Source organism: Symphalangus syndactylus, chromosome 9 (assembly GCF_028878055.3).
Source record: "Symphalangus syndactylus isolate Jambi chromosome 9, NHGRI_mSymSyn1-v2.1_pri, whole genome shotgun sequence".
In the NCBI taxonomy this organism is placed as follows: Eukaryota; Metazoa; Chordata; class Mammalia; order Primates; family Hylobatidae; genus Symphalangus; species Symphalangus syndactylus.
In genome coordinates this window covers 78,328,488-78,333,932 of record NC_072431.2, presented here as the reverse complement: position 1 = coordinate 78,333,932, position 5,445 = coordinate 78,328,488, and the positions used below count along the sequence as shown (strand labels likewise).

General features: G+C 42.8%; 1 pseudogene; it reads right to left on the bottom strand.

Annotated features, from left to right (window-relative positions):
* Positions 1–4,951: 4,951 nt before the first annotated feature.
* On the bottom strand, positions 4,952–5,042 carry LOC129490937 (uncharacterized; annotated as a pseudogene).
* Between the last annotated feature and the right edge of the window lie 403 nt (positions 5,043–5,445).

The window sequence follows — 5,445 nt, the reverse complement described above, 5'->3', positions numbered from 1 at the left end:
AAATAGAAAAATTAGCTGTGCATGATGGTGCACTCCTGTAGTCCCAGCTACTCAGGAGGCTAAGGTGGGGGGATCATTTGAGCCTAGAAGGCGGAGGTTGCAGTGAGCCATGACTGTGTCACTTCACTCCAGCCTGAGCAGTGGAATGAGACCTTGTCTCAAAAAAAAAGAAAATTCTTGGTGTATCAAAGTTCTTTGAAAAGATAGTAACCGAAATTCAAATTATGGTATAAATTCATGTAAGAGACAGGGATTCAGCCCAAAGGAGTTATGGATTTAGGTTTAGACTGAGAAATCCTGTAATAATGTAACAGTTTGAGGAAAACATTGTTGGTTTATCTTGGTTTCAGACCCCCACCTATCATCTGCTTCCACCAATCACAGAAGCAACACACTGATTTTCAGTAGATGGAGACTCAGAGAGGTGGTAGGACTCGGGACTGGGAGCTCATAGAAAACACACAGTGCCTTCATAAGTTCTTGGTAACTGACCCAATCAAAGTTAGTCGAAAGGACACCAACTAGGGAGGAACTTTGTGCACACCTCAGGCTCTCAGCCAATTACAGAAACAGAAATATTGGGAACAATGTCCACCTCTTCCCCAAGGACATACACCTACAAACTGACAGCAGAAAATGATTAGGATAGACATGAGCAATTTTCCCTGGGGTGGGGCTGGGATGTCTCACAGCTTGCTTCCTCATGTCCACAGGCCATAATCTGAAAACATCACCATTGTAAAACCTAGGACTGGTGCTTGAGGTATTTTTCAGACCTTGCATTCTGACAGACCAGGTTTTGCCATCTGGACTGGTCACTCATGTGGAGAAATAGGATTAACTGGTCTTGTGACCTCTTACTCAGGAAATGACTCAGTACAAGAGGCCAGCTTTGAGCTGCTGAGGTTTCATCCCCAACTCAACCAATCAGCATTTTCCACTCCCTAGCCTCTTGCCTACCAAAAAATCCTTGAAAAACTCTAGCCTCTGAGTACTCTGAGGGTGATTTGAGTAACACCCTTCCATCTACTGCTTGGCTAGCCCTCTGCTAATTAAACCCTCTTTCTACTGCAATACCGCTATCTCAGTGAACTAGTTTTATCTGTGAAACAGGTAAGATGTACCCACTGGGCCATTACACGTATATGAATAAGTAATGGAAAAGAAATGCATTAACTCCCAGCCACTTTCTAGTGAACTTATTCCTACTAAACATTGAGAGAAATTAAAATATTTTACCTCAAAATATATTTCTTTGACATATTTTGACATAGCTGCCACTTGGGCAGGAGGCATAAGTGGCCCTGCAAAGCTGTCTTTTGAGGGGAAAATTTGCATCTCTAGGGAATCTGCATTAATGCAGCCAGGTCTCCCTCTTTTTATAATTTTTCTGGATCTAGGAGACATTCAGTCTGACACCTTTAAAAGTCCAAAATGAAACATTTATCCTCTATTACCTCTAAGGATGGCTTCATCTAAGGAAGGCCTTCATCACAAGGCCACCTTTGCTCGCCAAGCCTCTTCTCCCTTCTCCCATGACCTGTTTTACCAGAATCTAAGCCCCCTTTTTTTGTGACCTCAAAATGGTTTGTAAGATTCTGTAACTCACCGGGAAGTTGGGTCTTAATTCTGAAGGCTCCTGTGTATACACGTTAAATAAATTTGCATGCTTTTTCTTCTGGTAATCAATCTGTTTCATGTCAGTGATTTGTAATGAAACTTTAAGGGACCAAGAGCCTATGACTTTCATCACATCAAGACAAATTGTCTCAATTCCCAATGTTTTAGTCTATGGAGAGGAAGTTTTGCTTAGCCTGTACATATCATGGTAAGATCGTTCAATTGTATTAATATAACCTAGGTATTAGCTAAGGTCACCCTGTTCTTTGCAATTTAAATCAAATTGGTTCTATTATGCAGTTCCTTTGTGCTTTCTATGTTTCATGGTCATTTCTGACTCTCCTCCATTCCCGTTTCAGCTGACCTCTTAATCTCACTCTTGCTTTCTTTCAGTTGGCTGTCAATTCTCTTTACTTTATTATACAGAGAAATTTAGCTCTTCACTTTGTACTTGTATTGTGTCTGCCTTTGTATATCAAAAGACTCTTTAAAGTTTCTGCTAAAACAAAGGCTATGGGTTCTGGGCCTCACTTTTAAGCAGAAAAGAAGGAATGTCAGTAGCTTTGAAATATAAAACTTTCATACTGTTTCCTCATTTTTAAGTCTCTGTAAGTGGAAGAAAACCCTGTTCTGCTGAGAGTTTCAAGGTGTATAGAACTATGCTACCACCAGTATCCCCAAAATCTTAGAAAAGGAAAGGTGCAACAGTTAGTTTTTCTTTAGAAATAATATTTTTGCACATGCAGAAATGATCAATCAATACATGAGTAATGTTTACTAATCAGCATTTACATGCAAATGTAGCAAGATTTTCACCTGAGTTAGTAACAGCACACAGAGTTGGAAATAATATATGTCTGGGTACATCTGCTAAATTATTTTTGCAACCCTCTTGCAAAAAGGGCATGTGACCTAGTACTAATAAGCTGGAGGGAACTTAGCAAGGCCTCTTTGTCCAGATTCTTCTTGACTTTTGAGTATACAGTGAGATCCCTGTGGAATGAGGGTCTTAAGATCTACTTCCAGATAAGATAGATCAGAGAATTCTTTTCATGGCCTTAAAGGAGAAAGCTGAGAGAAAGTCAGAGAATTATCTTCTGGTTCTATGGTTTTCTCAGTTTCCTCAGCTTAAAATACTCAGTGTGCCCAGGTGCCATATTTTGGAATATTTTGTTCTGAACTCTAAGAAAGATGAGTAAGCTCTAGAAATCTGCTATACAACATTGCACCTATAGTAAACAATAATGTAGTGTACACTTAAAAATATGTTAAGAGGATAGTCTTCATGTTAACTGTTCCTGTCATACACACACTGAAAAAGACTTTAGTGTCCGTTAAAAGGTAGGTATTATGCAGTTACTACCACCCTAATGCCAACCTCTGTGAGTAATTATTAAATACTAAAAGAGACTTCCTAATTTTCTAGTCTTTCTTCCTTTTTCTGTCTAGTATACGGTTTTATTTTTTAACATAATATATTAAGCATAGCACTGTAAACCAGAAATGTTTTTTTAAAAATCAGAATCTACTTTTAAAGAGTTTATTCAAGCAAAAAGCTGAGAATGTCCATTTGGGACACATGGACTACAGAGAAAGGGGTTCCGTGCTCTGAAGTTAAAAGTTACATTCTTGCTTGTAGGCAGAAAAAACAAATGTTACAGGATTGCAATATTTTCTATGCAAGGATGGTTTGAGAGTTAGCAAATTAATTAGTTACAGTTTGTTTCCTTTTCCCCATGGCTTCCTCTCCTCTCTTCTCTTCTCCTCTCCTCTCCTCTCCTTTGCTTCCCTTTCCTTTTCCTTTTCCCTTTCCTTTTTTTTTTCAAGATGGAGTCTTGCTCTATTGCCCAGGCTGCAGTGTAGTGCCATGATCTTGGCTCACTGTAACCTCTGCCTCCCGGGTTCAAACGATTCTCCTACCTCAGCCTCCTGAGCAGCTGGGATTACAGGCACCAGTCATCATGCCCAGGTAATTTTTGTATTTTTATTTTTAGTAGAGACAGGATTTCACCATTTTGGCCAGGCTGGTCTCAAACTCCTGACCTCAAGTGATCCATCTACTTTGGCCTCCCAAACTTCTGGGATTACAGGCATGAGCCAGCATGCTGGGCCATCTTCTTTCCTTTTTCCTTCCCTTTTCCTTTCCCTTTCCTTTCCATTTTCCCTTCCCTTCCCCTTTCCTTTCCCCTTCCCTCCCCCTTTCCCTTTCCCTTCCCCTTCCCTTCCCCTTTCCTTTCCCCCTTCCCTTCCCCTTTCCTTTCTCCCTTTCCTTTCCTTTCCCTTTCCTTGACCTTCCCTTCCCCTTTCCCTGCCCTTCCCTTCCCCTTTCCCTTCCCCCTTCTGTTCCTTTCCCTTCTCCCTTCCTTTCCCCTCCCCCTTTCCTTCCCACTTCCCTTCCCTTCCCACTTGCCTTCCCTTCCCACTTCCCTTCCCTTCCCCCTTTCCTTCTCCCTTCCTTTCCCCTTTCCCTTCCCTTTGCCCTTTCCTTCTCCCTTCCTTTCCCCCTTCCCTTTCCTTCCCCCTTCCCTTCCCTTTCCTTCTCCCTTCCCATCCCTTTCCCTTTCCCTTCCCTTCCCCTTTCCCTTCCCTTCCCCTTTTCCTTCTCCCTTCCCTTCCCCTTTCCCTTCCCCCTTCTGTTCCTTTCCCTTCTCCCTTCCTTTCCCCTCCCCCTTTGCTTCCCACTTCCCTTCCCTTCCCACTTCCCTTCCCTTCCCACTTGCCTTCCCTTCCCACTTCCCTTCCCTTCCCGCTTTCCTTCTCCCTTCCTTTCCCCCTTCCCTTCCCTTCCCCCTTTCCTTCTCCCTTCCTTTCCCCCTTCCCTTTCCTTCCCCCCTCCCTTCCCTTTCCTTCTCCCTTCCCTTCCCTTCCCCTTTCCCTTCCCTTTCCCTTTCCCTTCCCTTCCCCTTTCCCTTCCCCTTCCCTTCCCCCTTTCCTTCTTCCTTCCTTTCCCCCTTCCCTTCCCTTCCCCTTTCCCTTCCCCTTCCCTTCCCCCTTTCCTTCTTCCTTCCTTTCCCCCTTCCCTTCCCTTCCCCCTTTCCTTCTCCCTTCCTTTCCCCCTTCCCTTTCATTCCCCCTTCCCTTCCCTTTCCTTCTCCCTTCCCTTCCCTTCCCCTTTCCCTTCCCCTTTCCCTTCCCTTCCCCTTTCCCTTCCCATTCCCTTCCCCCTTTCCTTCTTCCTTCCTTTCCCTCTTCCCTTCCCTTCCCCCTTCCCTTCCTCCTTCACTTCCTTTCCCTTCTCTTCCTTTTTCCTTTCCATTTCTCTTTTACTTCCCTTTTTCTTTTCCTTTTCTTTCTTTTATTTTCCTTTCCTCTTCTTTTTTTTTTTTTTTCACATCAGACAGGTAATGTGCCAACATTGAGGGAGGCACATCTACACAAGAGCATGAAAACCCAGTCATCCTGCTTATGAACTACAAAAGGGTCATTTTCTTTTCTTTGCAGGTGATTTTTATTTTCTTTTCAACTTAAAAAGGTGTATCAATATTCCATCTTAAGACAATGTGGTAGCCATGAAGTCTGTGTAAGAAAGGTAAGAGAGAAGTTCATCTATAATGACGATCAGCAGTGACATGAAAAGGGGTCTTCCCTGGTATCCTTGAGTCCTTTACAACATTTAGAAAACAGTGCAGATAAGGAAGAAGACTAACTTATAATCAGAGAAAAAAGGTTACAGCCGCCTAAGGTATAGCTGCCTGCCATCTCACACAGAACTCATACTTATATTCCTTTAAGGCTGAAAATAATGAGTTCTAATAGCTTAGATTTTTTTTTTTTTTTGAGATGGAGTCTCACTCTGTTCCCTAGGCTAGAGTGCAGTGGTGCAGT